General features: G+C 38.8%; 1 protein-coding gene across 1 annotated transcript in view; it reads left to right on the forward strand.

Annotated features, from left to right (window-relative positions):
* Positions 1-1,105: 1,105 nt before the first annotated feature.
* LOC108144008 overlaps positions 1,106-18,721 on the forward strand; it is a 32,747-nt gene continuing 15,131 nt past the window's right edge. Inside the window, exon 1 of the mRNA XM_017268629.2 lies at positions 1,106-1,373. The gene's annotated coding sequence lies outside the window, so the exon portion shown is untranslated. The remainder of the gene's footprint in view (positions 1,374-18,721) is intronic.

The raw sequence follows: 18,721 nt of genomic DNA on the forward strand, positions 1-18,721 counted from the left end.
ATATTGGTTATTTGAAATTGATTAAAAATGTTTAGCCTTATAAAATTTGGTGCTTAAACAATAATTAGTATTAAATAATTAGTGATTAATAAAAATACATTTTAAAAGTGCACGCAAGGGACTCAAATACTATTTATGGTAATAAATATAGACTTCTTTTTCTTAAAAATGGCTTTGGTTTTGTGTTAAGCAAATGAATATTTGATTAAAATTTAATAGGCTCTACATACAATTTCGGAAGTTCCAATTCATTTATAAGCTGCATTCAAACTGAAAGCTCAGAGTTGTTTATCCTTTTTTTGTTTAAAACTGTACAATTGAGCAGTTTTCTAAGCTCAAATTAGAGTTTTTGTCAGTGTATTAGAGAGATGAAGAAGGTGGTCGGTCGGTTGAGAGGGGAAATGGGTCCAACAACCTGTGTAGGAATCCTGGGCCTGGCATCCATCGGTTTATTGTTTCTGTTTCATTCCATTTTATTGTCGTATGTCATACAATGGCGTAACATTTACATTTCCCATTAAACTTTCCGCTATCAGTTGCCGCTGATGCTGTTTTTGTTGCTGCTCCTGTAACGCTCAATGTGGTGCAATAAATTTAAAACGCCCATACAAACAAACAAAAAAATATTTCTGCCCCAGAATTGCAAAAGTATTTCCGCCCGCTTAGCTGGTGAAAAGTAAGTAAATCGTTAAACTTCAAAACATGAGGACCTAGCACTTGAAACAATTCTTTTTTGTTGGCCAACAAAAGGTTTTGAGAAATGGAATATTGATTGAAACGCCAGAAACACAGGTGAGTAGAAGGGTAGTTTTTTTTTGGCATTTCTGAGATGCAACAATTTGTCATTGAAATGCAAGCGCAGCGCAAAAACTAACCGAAAAATAGTTAAACAGCTGCCGACGACACAGGAAGAAAAACAAGGACGAAGGATGAAAAACGAAAAACGACGAAAGCCGAAGTTAAGCAACCGATGTACGAATATCGTAAGCGGGATTCGCACGACCAACAGTTGCTCCGCCTTGGCCGTGTGGCTATATGCGAACTGCTGTTGCTGGCCATGTTGCTCCTGCTTTTGGCCTCCATAATAGACAGCGTCAGCCGCCGCAGTGTCACAGTCCACGCTCGTCCTTTGGACTGCCAAGTCGCGTTTTCTGTCGCTCGCTGGCCGCTTATAAATTGTCGGTGACAAATCGCGGTTTCGAGTGAACAACTGTAGGGGTCATAACTCCAAAAATAAACCTTTTAACTTACAAAGAAAAATTAATAATAAAAAAACAAATCATTATAAGTTAAAGTTCAAGTTTAATGCAGGTGTTTATAATCAACTGTTGCTGTTACAGCTAAAGGCTGGAAGCCGAGAAAATCCAATGCATGTAAGTCGATTGCAATTGAGATTTATTGTCCACACACACACACATACACACACACTCAGTTGACAGCAGACACTCAGACAGCGCACACCTGCCGAGATTGCGCCATCAATCTTGGCTATCAATTAGATCAATCATACGCCTCGTGCGCCCTGCGGCCATGTGAAGTGCCGTATCGATTGGGAGTATGTGGAATATTGATTGGCGAAAATAAACACTCACCTGCCTACCCAGACAGTTGGTTGTCCGCGTGGAGGCAAATACACACAATGGGCTAAAAATAATTGCCAACCACCGGACCAGCTGACTGGCATAGAAGCACGACCAGCACCAGAACCCCTTCCAGTCGAGCTTAAAGTCCTTGGATAAGAGCCTGCAAACGAACTGGAAAATCATCCTGTCCTGGCGGAAACTAAACCTGCTTACAGATCAAGGCCATCCGGCACAGCAAGTTCCAATGAGATTCGGTCGCCTGACTGGCCAATCATTACTTAATCCTACATATGCTGCAAGTCTACGAAATATTTTGCCCTACTTGCCGAAGTTCCTTCACCTTTTTCTGCGAAGGAGGAAGGTTTCCAGTTCAATAATTCAAACGGCAATCATTTTACAATTGCTTTTGCAAATGCTTTAAAGGGGGAAAGGAGTTGTTTAGCTCCGCTATGCAATCAACGCATTATCAAGGAATTTCTAAATTTTATTGCAACGTGATGAATCCATTTAGGAGCTCAGTCCTTTGTTTTGTGGGAAATAACAATGAATGAAAACATGTCATACAAAAGTACATGACACAATGTACCCAAAATCAGGCAGAATTTTTTTGTCAAGATTATTTAATGACAATTTGCGCGCAAAAAAAAATTACAAAAGAGGTTTTCAGAAACATTTTTTAATCCTTATTTTTCCTAAGTAAATTTAGTGAAGTAACTCAAAAACCTGCTTGAGTAGGTTTCCTCAATAACATTTTTTTATAAGTTTATTATTATAAATGAATCTCTTTTCAGTCATCATTTATTTAAGACAAGGTCACTTTTCTTATTGTATTGAAATTTATAATTCACTTCAAATAAGTAATCGAAGAAGACACTTTTATCTAAATTGTTTTCCTATCCCTTTATTTTTCCAAAACTTTTTCGCTAACAAAATTGATTTTAAAAATTAAACCACACGAGGGAAACCATCACTAAGTCACACAAGAAGCTAGCCGAAAATAACAAAAATTCCCATGACTTATTCAATAAGTGGTGTGGAAAATGTTACCCTAAAGCCGAACTGAAAACTTTTCACCAACTATTGGAGGAGCAGAAAGCCGGAGGACCTCCTCCTCCCTCCTCCCTCCTCCCCATTCACCTGTGGTCCACACTGCAGCTCCGCGTCCCGCGCCCTGCTCCTCCGCCCACTTCCACTTCCGATTTGGCCACTCGATGTCCAGCTGCGTCCACGCTTAAGCCAAGTCAGTATGTGGCGGAGGACATGTGCCTGACACTCGTCAATGTCAGCTGGATATGGGATGGCATCAGACGAACCCCCTTTTTGCCAACTAATCCCGATGAAATCAAAAGCAAAAATCAAGACGCAACTGAAACTGATTGCTGTGGATAGCTGGAATTTGCTTTGAAGGCATGTTCGAGTGGGAACATAATAGAGAGAGTGAGGAAAATCAATGTCCCCTCTAGCGGCATTTGAGGGCCGCCTTTAATGGGTGGTGGGCGTGTCAGCGGCACCTCCCCCTCACACACTTAAATTACAACTTCACACACTTGTAACGAATAATAAAAGCGCAGAAAAGAGAGCAGAGTGCAAAGGAAAAATCAAAAAGCGACGAGGCCAATCCCCCTAACATTTTCCTTTTGGCGGGCGGACCTCGTCATCGTCATCATTTCGACAGCAGTGATTGCACTTAGAGAAAAGTTTAATAAAAGTTTATTTAAAAACAAATGAACTGAAAAATAGGTGTTTTTTAAGTTCTATGAATTTCAAAAATTATAAAGCGATATGAAAGAGATCCAAGATAATTTTTATTTTTTAAGCTATAAATTATAAAGAATATAATGTTTAAACCAAATCTTTCTTGTATTGTATTGGGTTTCCCAATGGTATTTTATATTTTGATTACTTTTTTATTACAGCTTTAAATTGGGGAAAATATGTTGTAATTTAAATTGTTGAATGGGATGATCAAAAACTAGTTTTTAAATGATTTTCCTTCTTTGCTATGCTTGTAGCGCTGTTTAAACAAATTAAAAAATTACCGAATTTTGTATATAAGAAGAATAATTATTTTATAAATGATTATAAATTTTTAATGTTCGTGCCAAATCTAGTCCAAAAAATTTGTTCTGTGCCGCATTACGCTTAAGAAAATTCCTGTTCTCTGTGTGTTTTCTGTTCCCTTTTTTTTGTTGCTTTTGTGTGATGTTTCTGGGCAGCGCCTTCATTTCTGTGTTAGCAGCGGGCGACGTTGCTTTACAGTCCCCAGCGGCCTGATTAAATCCTTATCCCCCCACCGGACCGCCGACCGACCACTGAACCCCGGCAATACTCTCGCCCAGACAGGACACAAGTCCCAGAATTCAGGACACAGGACTCAGGACTCGGGACTAGGGACTTGGAAATCAACACGGCAGGATAAGGCGCTGCATGCGTTGAGTGAGACGCGCAAATGATGAAATAAATGAAACTAATCCAAGAGAAAGCCCAAATGGCAAAATATTTACATTGCCAACCGCAGTTGCCACAGCACTGTGGTTCACGATGTGCCCAAAAAAAATATAAAGTTGCAATGCCATTTGCACGTTAAAAATATTCGCATTTTATTTCCAAATTAAAATGTATAGTATAAAGCGGAAACTAAAAATTAACATACTCCTTAATATCAAACAAATTGTAAAATTTTTTGTAAAAATTTCATATGTATTCGTGATTTCGTGTTCTAATAGATTTTAAGTTAATTTTTTTTTTAATTTGAAAAAAAGGCAAAATAAAAAAGGTTAAGTAAGTTTAATAACGTATTGAAGCATCCTTCCTATTTGTAAGTATAAAAAAAAAATAGAAAGCATATTTAGTAACAAAAATATTAAAAGCATATTACGTTTAAATAAAGACATACACGTTATCAATAGAAGGACAGTTTAAAGTGGTTGATATAAGCCTTTTTTGTCTTGTAACTAGAACTACCATTAATGTGTTGGTCCAATGTACAGAATTTTGGCTCAAGAACTCGGAGGACTTTCTCGCATTTTTTTTATCCAGCCACCCGGCGGTGTGATAAACATCTTTGCCAAGTAAGCAACAATTTTTATGCCCCAAATTGTGCTCCTTTCAGGCCTCTACCTCCTTTTTCCGATGGCCAGGAGCTGGATGGCCAGCGGCTGTGGTGTCGATTTTGGTGGCGGCGGATGGTAGTGGTTGAAGTTGAGGTTGCGGTGGTGGTGGTGGTGGTGGTGCCGAGAAGTCGATGGTTGATTGGATGACGAGGCGGCTCAGCGCGTGCTGGCAAATATTTTTAATGATTTTCTGTTGGGCAGGCAAAGGCTTCGGTTCGATCTGAAGGTTCAGTTCTGTAATGTGTCTGAGTTTCGTTTTACGCCCCAGTTAGTGCAAAACTAATTATACTTAGAACGCAGGACGACGGTGAAAGATGGTTTGCCTACCAAGGACGGACATTTTTAGCTGGGTTTCACTCTCCTTTTAGTATTTAAAATAATCTTGAAGACCTTTTACCAAAAGGTAATATGTATGTTTAAGGTTAACAAAGAATGGCGTATAAATACATATTGAAGACTCCTAAGTTATCGCAATGTTTAATATTGTATAACCTTAACACACAGTGCACCTCATTAATAAAATTATTAGCACTCATCCGAAAAATAAATTATTTGAACTACATATATTATTATCAGTATTTTGATAATTGTTATTATTATATTAAACTCAAAAACACTTTGACTACTAAACAATTCAATGAATAAATAATGACATGGTTTTAAAATTAATCACTCCGCAATCGCAAATGTTTATTTGATGAGTGAGTTTGAAATTGGCTGAAATGTACTACATAAGCTGTTCCAGCTAATTCCCTAATTTACCATTTCCCTACATTCTCCTCTCGACTTCTAATGCCTATTCGATGAGTGAGTTGCCAACAATGTTCAACATATTTAATACCTGTATGCGCGTGTTTTCACCTGTGAATTCTTATCACGTGCGCTCACATGTGACTGAGCTCCAGTCTGTTATCTGTCAATGTTTGTTCCTCTGCTGCTGTTTCACTTGATGTTTCAGTTGATGTTTCTGTTTCTCTGGCTTTTTCGGTAGCTGCTAATGCAAAATTATGGGCTTCTGCTCAAACACGCTCTTGCGTTTCCGTTTCCGGCGCCGCCATTTTTGTTGTCGCTGCCGCTTCCGGTGTTGTTGGTAATTCACATGAATGTGTTGGTGTTGGTCCTTGACTAAATCTGGGCGTAACCCTTTCTGACGCCCCACATTTCAGCTCAGCCCGAAAGTGGACGGACAGATGGACGGCTGGATGATGGATTTTTCCGCGCACGCATAGTGTTGCTTTCGGGTTGTATTTTTATTTGGATGGGCATTGCAGATAAGGCTTGTAGTGCCACGCCCCTTTCACACTAATGGAGTCTGCTATATTGAGAAGCTTATCACAAATCACATTTAAAATGCTAGAAAACCTTGTAAACCTTGCTAGTAAACCTTGTAATTGAAATGACCTTTAATTTAAAAAAAGAGGTTTTTTAAAAACCCATGAAAATTTATGTTTTTTTATTCTCATCAAAAATTGTAAACGTTTTATAAATCACATTGCATTATACACTTATAGACATTCATTTATTTTTGCCTATACAACTAAATTTTTCTTTGCCACATGCATTACTTGAGTCTAAGCTCTCTTTTGAATTTTAGAATCCCATTCCTTTCCCACAAAGAAAACGAAACTAAATGAGTTCTAGTGGTAGATGTTCACTAGAGGAAACCGCACTCAGGGACCTTGGAGTTCATGTTCCGAAATAACCAACACTTGGCCAGCCAATTAGGCCAACTGAAGTGGTCAGTTCATATGGACTCTGTGCCAGCTCTCATCCTTTTTTGCTTAACCCGCTTAAGCCGGAGCAACAGCTGCGGCCTACTTCGAGTATTTTCCCAGCCCACTTTCAAACCCTTTTCGCAGGCAATTAAAAAACAGTTTTCCCTTGTTCTTCCCCTTTACATTCGCTGTTGCTTAGCAGTGAGTGGGTGCGGGGCCAAAGCATAACTTATTAATTAAGAAAATAACAGGAATGCCTATGCAAATGCAGTTATAATTAAATTTTAAATGCAAAATGATTAGGCTTGTAAATTAAATTCCCAGTTAATTGATAATGCAAATCAAATAAAGCAAAGGAAGGGGAGTCAATGGAATCGCAATGGAGACTGAGAGTTACGACTCCTTTAAATTTGTTTATTAAATCCACCGACACAAGCACCGCATTTTACTGCTGACAGTTTCAATTCACAAATTACAACCTCAAAGCGCAATTACCAACACGCGTCCATGTCCAAACATATATATATAGAAACGTCTACGGTGGCAACCCAACAACGAAATCCAATTTGGGGTCTGGCCCCTACTCCAGGTCCATACTCCCAGCTCCCAGTTACCAGCCGCAAAAACCCAAAGCACGCCTCAAAACCTGTTACAATGCCGCAACTCAAGCGCAGACAGAGGATCTGAGACGCAGGATATGGAGGAGGACTACGAGTGGTATATCGTTCTGAGGTTGCAAAGGGGCAGCAACCACAAAACTGCCCATGACTGCAGTATGTCCAAGGGCCCATGTCCGATGTCCGATGTCCCGTGTCCCTATTTCCATGTCCTGTGGCCTTGTCCCGCCGGACAAGGGCAAGCCGATTATCTTTTCATGCAACATTTGTAAATCTAAAAAGTTAAATGACACTAATCTAAATTCCACAACAGCGACTACGACGACGACTTATGCCCCGAAAAATGTTTCCACCAGTCAAGTATAGTATGTGTGTATGTATGTATGTGTGTGCCCACTAAATATTGCAGCCTAAGCGCAATATTCTTGTGACTGTGTGTGTGTTTTTGGGCGCAACAAACATTATTCTGGTATCTTATGATGTTTTTCTTTTTTAGGCACGGAGTTCGTCGACTTTGACAATCAATTGGTTGCAATTTGCATAAAAGGATTCAAATCAATTTGCATTTACATTGCGAAAAGAATTGTTTGGTTATCAGGATATTATCATAGCGTTCGTAATTTTGAATGTTGAAAATATATTTCCTGATGACTTATGGTAATAATGTTTCTTTTAAAAATGTTTTTAAATATATTTTGTATTTCTAACCAATCTTACAAATTAGAGCAAATAAAATATTGTCTAATAAAATATTTTTAGGTAAAGTTATTTTATATTTGTAACCCAAAATATTTTAAACTTCAAAGCCGACAAAAAAGTTACCACTTTTGTGTGGCATTTTTTATATTTGGCTAAGAGCATTTCCTAATCGTTTCGATTCTACCCGGACTTGGCACTTGTTTAGCATTTTGCGTGTTTTCCGTTTTTAAAAACATTTCCCATTGTGGCTGCTGCTCCTGTTGTTGCTCCTGCTCTGGGTCACCCACACATATTATATAAGGCCGAGTTTATCTTAAGAATGTAGATTGCCTGTAAAATATTTAATTACACTCTGCGGCACGCGTACAGACAGCCAGCACGTATACGCCATGTGCGACACTAAATGAGTGTGTGTGTGTTTGAGAGTAGCCTTTTTGGCAGCCTGCTAAATTCGTTTGGAGAGTGTGTTTGTGAGTTTTGGGTGTGCAATGGTGGCTGTTCGGGGGTGTGCAATAGTGTGTGTGTGAGGGAACATGGCAATTGCCAAGTGCTGACGTTGAGTGCGCTACACACGAGTGACACTTGTATACATCTCTGCAAGTGTTGATGTGTCTATGACACAGCTTACATACAAATTAATATATATATATATATATATATATACTTGTAGGTGTATGTAGTTGTTTGTGGCCTTTGCTCAGTTTACTCTGTTATTTATTTGCCACACAGATGGCGCCGTGCCTGTCAAATGGTTGAGCTCTTCTTGAATTTTTAATCAACTTCTTTGGCACATTTTGCATATGAAATAGGTACAATTCATGTTTCCTCACCTCTCCACCCTCTGTGTTCCATTCCTTTGTTGCTTCCTTGTGGGCTGTTTCCCTTTCGGCCTAGTCATTCATTAGTGACTGGGCCACGTAAAGTGGCAAAATGCTAATTATGTTTATTGAGCAACGCGCCAAGGCAAATAATTCTAAAGAGGCTTACCCAAAAATTCAGAAAAATTATATAAACATTTACACAAGGAAAAATTATCACGAGAAAGCTACAAAATTATATAGCTAGAAATGCTTTATTATTAAAAATGAATTCTAATTTACCCATTAATCGGTTTATTTTCTTTATTGCAATAAATTACACTGTTTTTATAATCGGAACTGAATTATGTTTCTATTGAACAATAGAATTGAAGTTTTAAAAGATCATAATATTTTTGTTTGTCACTTACAGTAGATACCAATATTGAATATATTTTGAATTTAGAAATTTATTTTATAAACACAGAGGACATTTTCGATGGAATACCGAACAAATTGATTACTGATTTTCGTGATACTTTTTTTGACTGCGTAGAAAGTTGTATGTTTATTTTGCACATATATACATTTGTGTTTGTTTCCTGGCAATTCCAGCCACAAAGGACCCAGGAACGAACACACCTCGGGGAGGTAGGACAACAAAATCGGCTTTGACCTTTAATGAGCAGGCGAATACGGACGCGAACACCGCGACGCGTGTCGCTAGCCGCATAAAAGTTTTGCATTTGATTTGCGCCAAGGTCGTTTTATAAATAAGCTCCCGACCGCAGCCCTCGAATCCTAGGACACCCATCACCTACCACGCACCAACCACCACCCACAGGCAGACATCCTGTCGATCAGAGCATGTCAGTTTAGCTCGCTTCGGTTTGGTTACCAGTTCGCAGGGCAGCCATTGGGCCCTAACCTTGAGCACACCCAGCAGTTGGACCTGCACCTGCTCCATCCCCATTCCCATCCACATGCCACATCCCACGGATATCCTTGGGTGTGGCCAGTGGCGTGCCTTGAGGTGCTAAATGTAAGCCCAAACAGCTGAAGGTGGCTACACTTAACAAAATTATATTTAGCTGTGAAAATTTTGTAGATCTACTGTCAATAAGTCAAAAATTCAATGCTGGATTTTTTAAAAATATACTTTCCCAACACAATTCTTATAGCATTAAGGAAATAAAACAAAAAATATATATTTTCGGAAAATAACATATATTGACTTATTTTTTGAAACATTCTTAAAAACGCTATTAAGCGCATGCCTTCATTTGAATTATTAACCTCTCACTCTATTTAATAATTATTAATTTTAACAATTCTTAAGAGCGTTTCAAAATTAGTTTAACTAATTTAACTAAAATACCTCTTTGTGTATTTCCGTCAAATCCTGAGAAAGCACATAATTAAAAGCGACATTTGTTTTTGGCTTTTGCGGTATTAGAAAGCTGTTGCGATTACCAAACTTAAATGGGCCGCATTGTGTATACACGCACCTATAAAAAAGGCAACCAGAGGCCGCATTCGATGTGTCTAATTAATGATTAGCCGCGGCTTAATTAGAATGCCAGCGATTGCGGCTGACAACTGAGCGATGCTGGCGCCGGCTGATGAGTTGGCAAGTCGAGCTTGAAATTGCCTGTGGCGGCAGGCCGTGTTGGGGGCGAGATTAATTTAACAAGTACAAGTACAAGTACAGGCAATTTCACTCCGCAAATTGCATTTTATTTCTAGAGCGGTGCCACGTGGCGGATGAGTTATATGGCCAGCTAATTGCAGGCCTCAGTCAGGCAGTCAGTGAGTGACGCGCCGAGTAATTACAGCTTTTGCTCAGGTGGTTTCACTAGCAACTGCCGCCCGGCCACTCGAGCACTCGGCCCAGTTGTGCGCTTTTTGTTATCTGCCTCTCACTATCTCACCGGATGCACCTGCTCGCAATGACCTCAGCCAAATATATATTGCCCTTTCCGGGCTTATATCTAGAATTCGGGGCCAGGAAAGTCCCTTTAAGTCGCCAAAGGCAGTTGAAGTTTTCACAGAATTGCGATTTAATTGAAAAATCCCTCAGTAACTATGATGGCAACACGGTTAGTTTACATTCTTCTGTCAATTTTTTTCGGTATAACTAACGCAATATTTTGTAAGCAAAGGGGCTATGGTTTTATAAAAACCCACCTTTCATTGAGTATATCAGGGTACTCAGCAATGCGCTTTTATTAAATTTATTTATTTTTAGTACCCTGGTTGCGTGTTGCAAACAATTTTCATGTTGGCCAGACAAACAATGGGGGCTGGAATTGATTATAGCCTCTTCATAATTTATGCTTATTAAAGCCCTTTATGCCAATCAACGCCACGCCTCTTCCCATCCAGCTGATGTTGTTTCCGATTGACAAATTTAATTAAGTTTTATGTGTGATTCGTTTTTCTCTTTGACGGTTTCAGCTAATAGGATTTCAAAAAAAAAATAGCGATGTGTCGAAAAATGGAAATTTATCCGGCAAAGGCAAATGACCTGAGTGTGAAACTGTGGCCAAAGTCGAGCCTTGGTTTCTGGTCGGTCGTCCTGCTAATTAAGTGGCAGAGCAAATGACGGTGTCCTTCGACCACAGCCAACGCCACAACCAGCACGTCAACAGCTTACCGAAAATTTATTAATTCAATACTCCATTTGGGCACTCGATGTGCAAACGAATGTCTGTGTTTGGCAGGCTGTATGCCCAAATGGCTGTAAATCGAGAAATTGAAATGCAATTAAATGCACATTCGGATGCGGTGATACGCACTGTTGCCCCGGAGAGGAAGCCCGAGTTGATGTAACATTTAAATGGAAATGAATCCAAGTGCCTGGCAAAGGCATAAAGTCAGTCGTGCATGATTTCATTCAGCCAGTCAGTGGAGCATCCATTTAGCCAGCCAGATTCCCATTGACATCTGTCCAAGTGTGGCTAAGTAAATGGCTTAGAGGCCTTCGCCGGCAGGCAGAATGCAGAACTACAGAACTACCAAGAATAGGGCTAAAACCGAAAGTGTTGCCCTGGCTCGTGCTCGTGCCTGAACGTGTCAATGAGTTTTTAAGCCCGCTCTCGTCTCGGTCGTAGCCCTTTTTGTTATTATTACTTTGGCAACAACACTCGACTCGACTCGACATGTTGCAGGCTCATCAGCATCGCATGCAAACAGACAGACAAACAGACAGACAGTCAAACAGACAAAGGATGCCAGCCAGGATAAGAGCCGTGTGGCTCGCAAGGAAAACAGAAACATTCAAATATCCAAAAAGCAAAACAGCAAAACAGCAAAACCGAGCACGGAGCACACAGAACGAACGGATTATTTGTTTTCGGCAGCTTTTGTTTGTCTGCCATAACAGCTCTCTCGCCTGCTTTCTTTGCACACACCACATTGCGCACAGATGAGGTAAAAACAATGGATTTTCAAAACTACAAACAAAAAGTTTCATGTACATCGACAACTGCAAAAACAACATAATAACCGTTGAAAAGATCTATGCAAAAACAGATATGTATAAGATCCAATAGCTATTAAAGTAATACCATTTAGAAACCTAAGTATATTTTATATGGACTTATAAAAACAAAATCGTTACAGTTTTAACAATTTTTAACTTATACTCAGGGGATTTTACTTCTAAACCTAAATTTGTTCCAATATATTTTAAGTTTGGGCAGTTTTAACAAGTTTTTCATTCCAATAAATTTTGGGACCGCATCAGTTTTAAATTTTCATGTCTTATACATTGAAAGTGCTAGCAAACCCCTTTTCTAGCCATATCTTAAAATTTGAAAAGAAAAATCTTTTAAAAAAAAAAGAAAGGAATAGAAAAAGGGAAAGAGAAAGATTAAACATAGAAATGACTACATTTGCAATTAGTAAATTAAAAAAAATACACCTATAAACATTCCAATACACTTATTTAAAAAATGTAAGTTTGTGGAGAGTAGTTTTTTTTTATTTAATCGACCAGACGTCGAGCATATACCCCAAAAAAATGGGTAAATGGCTCCATTACTCAAGATACATTTTATGTTCGCTTAAGAAACGCCTGAAGGTAGTGCTAATATTTCGACAGCATCTGTACGTTTGCGTATTTCCCTTTTCGTTTGGTGTATCTGCAGTCAGATTGTGGCACATCCTGCGACTTTTTGCCTGGCTGTGAATACATTCAATGGCTTCTTTGTCCGGTGCTTTAAGAGCCGGCACGGCCACAGCCAGTAAGAAGTCAAGCGATATTAACTCATTTCATGCGCACACAGGCTGTAATAAATATTTGGTCTGGCCTGGCCACAGTTGGCCTAGTTCGTTTGGCAATAAATCCTGCAACTGGCCATGTAAATTAACCGCCATCGAAACTTATGAAATGTGCGGCATTCGGCATAAGTCGTAGCCCATTACCACCATCATCATCGTAATAGTAATCGTAATAATCATCATCATGATGGCTGGCAAATGTCAGGCTGAAATTAGTTGGCTTCTGTTGGTCCTTGCTCATCAAATAAGGATGGAACCGATGATGAGCCGTTGGAGTGGTGGCCGGGCCACCAAAACATATCCAATATGAGCATGTCGACCGGCCGAAAAGAGCAGCAACAGCAGGCGTTAAGCCAACATCGCTGGCTGAAACCTGCAACAAAAACACAACCCAAGCAAACAAAAAACGTGTGAGTATGTGTGTGTGTGTGTGTGTGTGTTGGCCTGACCCCTGATGGTCGAAAGGAGGATAAATGGGGGTTACGGGGGCTATGGCAACTGGAGGTCGAGTGATAATCACAGCCAGGGTCGGTAGCTGCGCACATGTTGACGCCATTTCAGTGTCACCCTGACAATGTTATTAAAAATCCATTCAAAGTCCACACACGTCAGAGTGGGATATGGCAAAAAAAAACGATTATGGGACCCAGCTGTATTCAAATGATTTGCCTTTTGGTCTTGCAGCCTGTTTCCCTCCCCTGGACTAGCTAATAATTAGGCTTCTGTGGAAAATATCAATCATTTTCCATCTATTCAACATTTTTTTTTTTGAGGAAAATTTAGAGTGATGACAGGGCAAATGCAGGAACCAATAAGTGACTTTGATTCATCATATTTCTAAGCCACAAGCCAAAAGGCTGTATGTTAATAAATTTTGCTTTTCTAATAATGTACAGAATTTAGCTAAACCAATGCATTCCAACTAACTACATTCGTAATCTATTCAATTATTTTTTGAAAAACATTTAGAATAATGACTGAGAATATGCTGCTCTAATTTTAAAGCAACATATCAAATTATATTTTAAAATCAACAAATTTAGATACATGATAGTTCTTTTTAATAATGTAAAGCATTTTAAACGTTTTTACATGCGCCCAAATTTTGGGCATTATAAAGTACAATTAAAGATTTTTAATTCGTTAATATATCAAAAACTTGTTTAGTAAAAGCTAACATGAACCAACCCATTTCAATTAATCAAATTTGTTAATTAAACAAAACTTGACACCCTAAGCGTACTTATCTTGCCAACAATCTCGCCAAACCCATTTACAAATCAAAATCCCATTCCCAAAAATCGAACTTCAGTCGGTTTATTTTGCGACTCATCAAATAAGCCATCTGGCAGACTACTTTTATATAGAATGTTGGTGGCTATGGAAAATGCGCTCAGTTCATTTCGATAATGGGCGATAATTAGGCGGGCATTAGCATAATATCGATTCTGTAGCCGATGATGAAGTGACTCTGGCGAGAGGAAATGAAAACATTGCCAGATGGCTTTTAATTTCCTGCCAACAGAATGCGGCCAATAAAACCAAAAAACTAAAGGCAACTTATTTTGTGTCAATAGACGGGAAGTAAGACCGCCCAAACGAAATAATAAAAAAAAAAAACATGAAGAAAAAATATATAAACTACAAGGCCCAAAGGGTGTTGAAATAAGCACAAGACAAAAATCCTTTGGCCAGCCAGCAGGATTTGCTGCGGCCGGGAGGCGATGAGCTGATTAAATTGTTGACGGAACCGTTCCCAGGGATTCCCCGCAGGAAACTAATTCCGCCGGCCAACTGAGCAAGTTGCCCCTGAAGCTGCCATTGAACTTTATCGATAAGCATCGGGGTTACGCGCGGAGGATAGCGGGAAAAAGCGAGGAAAAATCGAGGAAAAACCAACTGCTTGGGGGAGCGCCTTGGCTGGGCTAAAGGGAAATACATTTTTATGGACAATTTGGTTTTTATGTCAATTTACTGCTGTTTCCCCACTGAAAACACAAGAAAATTCATGGAGTTACCAGAGCCAGTATCACTTCCATACCCCGATATATATTCGTTTGCCCCTGGCCAAGTCGTGCGCACACATTAAAATGGGCGTTGAGGGGCGCATCCCGTCACTGTTCGTCTGATTGGTTGTATTTGCAGCATTTGACTTCATCTCCGGACTGGGGGTTATTATGGCCGCCACTGCGACACGATGTGATAATTGCCAGCAGCAGTAGCAGTACCCACCAATACCACCAGCCTTAGAAAATCCATTGGGGAAACGACATCGACAACATCTGCCTTTAAGATTTCTGCGAGGTTTAAGTTTTTCCGTCCCGGCAGATGACGATTCTGTTCGGGATTAGCCATTGAGCTGCCCATAAACCAGCGACTAAACTGCGAAAAGCCCTTGTCTAGATACAACTTAAATTGAAAATGTTTATTGGGGTATTTGTAACAGAAGTTGCGATACAGATGGGTTGATAAAAGTTGCCAACAGCTAGGTAAAAATAAACTGGTGTCATCATCAGTTTTAGCCAACAGTTACAGCCCATGACATTGTAAAGTCAAAATAACTTAGCTGCATTTATTAGGACTTAATAATCAAAGGAAAACTATATAAACTAAACTATCATCATCAGTTTTAGCCAACAGTCCCTGTTCATAACATTGTAAAGTCAAAATAATTAAGCTTTCTTTATCAAGACTTAATGAACAGCGGAAAAATGCATAAACTAAATTGAAATTGAAATGCTCAAAAAAATGTAATAAATTAACTTCAAATACAAACAAAATAGTTGAGAGTAATGGGTATGTAGAAAACAAAATGTTGCTAGAAATTGGCAGTTACCAAAAAATGTTTAGTTTATATAACACACCATTTTCTTTTCAGTTTAATAAAACTTAAGAACTAAAATGTGCAATAAATATTATTTAAATGTTTTAATAACAACATTATTGTTCAAGAAAAAACAAAACAGTTATGGAACTTTTGATATAGTGAACAGCTATTGCTAAAATATATTACATTTTATTTAAAATAGTTATTTGGTTTGATGTAAGTCAAAGAATTTCCCTAAAGTGTAAACTCTTAAAAATTTAACGACTTTAAAGATAATATTGTCTTTCTATGAATATACTAAATTAAAAGTTTTTTAACCTATTCATTTATTAAAAATAGCTTTAGAATGGAAAGTATTAAGACAAAGAGTAATTTTTGCAACTAATTTGCATAACTTGCTTGCAGCGAATATCCCCCAAAACCCAAAAGAATTGCTGGGCATTAAAAACTTTGCTTCTTTATTTATTGCAATTTCAGTGGACAAGGCTTTTCAGCTCTTCCGCAACCCCTTGTTCCCGATCCTTTCCGCTTTCCACTTTCCTCAACTTTTCATTTCTGCCGTGCTCAGCATCTGTTTTTGATGCTGCACATAAAGCGGCGGAAGAAAATTCAACATTTTACTGTTTACATCTGCGGAGAGTTGTGGCTGCTTCTTCATTTTGCCACTTCCTCGGACCCTCTCTTTCACTCTAGGACTAAGACTATTACCGGTCGCCTGTCTTTTTCACTCGCTAAGGACTTGATGTTTGCTGGCCGCGCTTTGTGCTTCAGCTTTTTATTAAGGCAGCATTTATAATTCATTTTGCGCTAATTTCGACTATATTGTTGATGGCAATTGTTGCCTGCCTCTCGTTCACCCATTACGCAGGCCCTCTCGCTCACTCGCGTTTGCTTATGCAGCATGTGTGTCAGCAATTTCTCATTTTTATGTGTGGCCATGTTGTAAAACCAAATTAATGCGATGTAGTCTCCTCCACAACAGCACCACAAACAGCAACTGACAACAGTGTTGCATGTGGCTCTATCTCACGCTTCATCACCCTTCTCTTTCCCCTCCCCCTATCTCTATCCCTCTCTTTGGCCATTCGTGTATCTCGTTTGTCTAAGCTGAAATATGACTTCCTGGCAACACGTTTTTACATTTCCGTTTCCGCTGATTTAATACCACAACTGAAATTATTACCATAAAAGTATGCAATGCTGACAGAGCAAGCAGAAAGGGACGGTAAGATGGAGACAGACAGAAAGAGAAAGAGAGAGAGAGGGGAGGGCACTCCACTACATATATGGACAATTACACGCTGCGGTGTATGGTGCCCGCTGGAAATTCTAAATAAATCTTTAACGATGCACTGGGAGTGAAAACAGGGGACAGGGACTCACGTGTCAGCCCTCAGAAAGATTCTCCAGTTATCCAGTTTGTCAAGTACACTCAGCAATATAATGTTTCAAAATTAAAATAAACTATCTTTGATAATAATCTTTGCTTTCTGATGCTCAACTTTGAGTTATTAAACTGGTATTTTGGATTTGTAATTACTTATTTTAACTCATCAAAATGAGCAGTTTTATTAAAAGTTTATTTAAAAATATTAAAGTTTATAATTAGGTATTATTACGAACATATGTAAGTCAATGAAGTATTGGTTCGAAAAGGTTGGAGATTCCGGAGAGTCAACAAAATTAATGTCCGTTTATGAGGCTATAAATCATTTTTCTAATACCTAATTATATTTAAATCCCAATACTTTTCCCCAGTGTGCCTTTTCCGCCCCCGTCTTATCCAAGCTTCAGTTGGTTGCCATGTCGGGGTCCGCGTTTCTGTTGTCTCGCTGTGGCATTTTCCCCATCTGTTTGTACGTCTGCTGTTTACTGAAGCGTTTTTGTCACATAATTCGCTGCGGCAAAGGCCATAAAATGTTGCCACAACACGTAACTTGGCGAATAGCGAGCACATTTTTCATAATTTGATACATCCATAATTACGTAATGCGTTGACAGCGTTTTGGCAAAACACAAACAAGTGCTGGGATGCTGGAAAAACAATTTATGGCCCATGGTCTTTAAGAAATTCGCTTGGAAATTTAATGTGAATATATATATATTTGTTTAATTATTGTCTTCTAGGGCATTCATTGTTCGTTATAGGGCAGTTGTTTTGACAGCTGTTGGTGGCTAGAAGTTTTTTTAATTAAAAACCATTTTTACTATTTCCAAATATTTTGGCACTCTACGCTTTGCTCAAGTTATGCATTTGTGTGCCAGATAAAATATTCCATTCCAATGCAATGTTATTAGAATGCGCGGACACGACTGCATAGCAAATAACAAATGTCCTGCCAGTAAATTTATACTCAAAGGAATTTTCAAAATAAAAAAATAGTTTAATTAAAAACCATATAAATTCCTTAAGCATATTAATACCGGGAAAATCCATTAACGTTGCACATTCCACTGAGTAAAGTGGTTATCCCATGGCTGAGGGCAACCATATTGGAGTACAGATATTTGCAACCAGCGATTGCTGAAATTATTTCCCAGGAAAATCGCAGACAAGCTGCAAAGCCAAACAAAAAAAATGAGAAGTTGAAAAGCAAACAAAAAATCGCAGTAATGTAGAGCAAAAGCAGAAACATGAAAAACAACTTACACAGGGAATTGGCGAAAAATGAGGGGGAGTGGGCCAAATATCCTCGAGCAATAAATTGCGCATTAAATATTTATAAACAAATTTAGCATTTGCTATTTGCCAACGGAAAATCTTTCAGCGCATTTGCATTAATCCGGGGGCAATTAGAGCCACTCGACAGCTGTTAATTGTGAATAATTCAGCTGAAAGCATTACAATTGTAATTAAACCAATTGCATTGCCAATTATCAACCAACAAACAAATATTGGCCGTGTCAAAATTAACAATGATTCAATTATTAACACAATGGTGAACTATCGCTAGGATGTGCAGGGATTGGAAAAACGTGGAAAACTCCAGGGAATGAGTTTGAGGTGGAAACACGTTTGTCATGAGTGCGGCAATTAAGTCTGGAGGCGGCAACAGCTGCTGCAAACGATTCAGCCAAATGAATGA

The sequence above is a fragment of the Drosophila elegans genome, unplaced genomic scaffold (genome assembly GCF_018152505.1).
Source record: "Drosophila elegans isolate 14027-0461.03 unplaced genomic scaffold, ASM1815250v1 contig_468, whole genome shotgun sequence".
NCBI lineage: Eukaryota > Metazoa > Arthropoda > Insecta > Diptera > Drosophilidae > Drosophila > Drosophila elegans.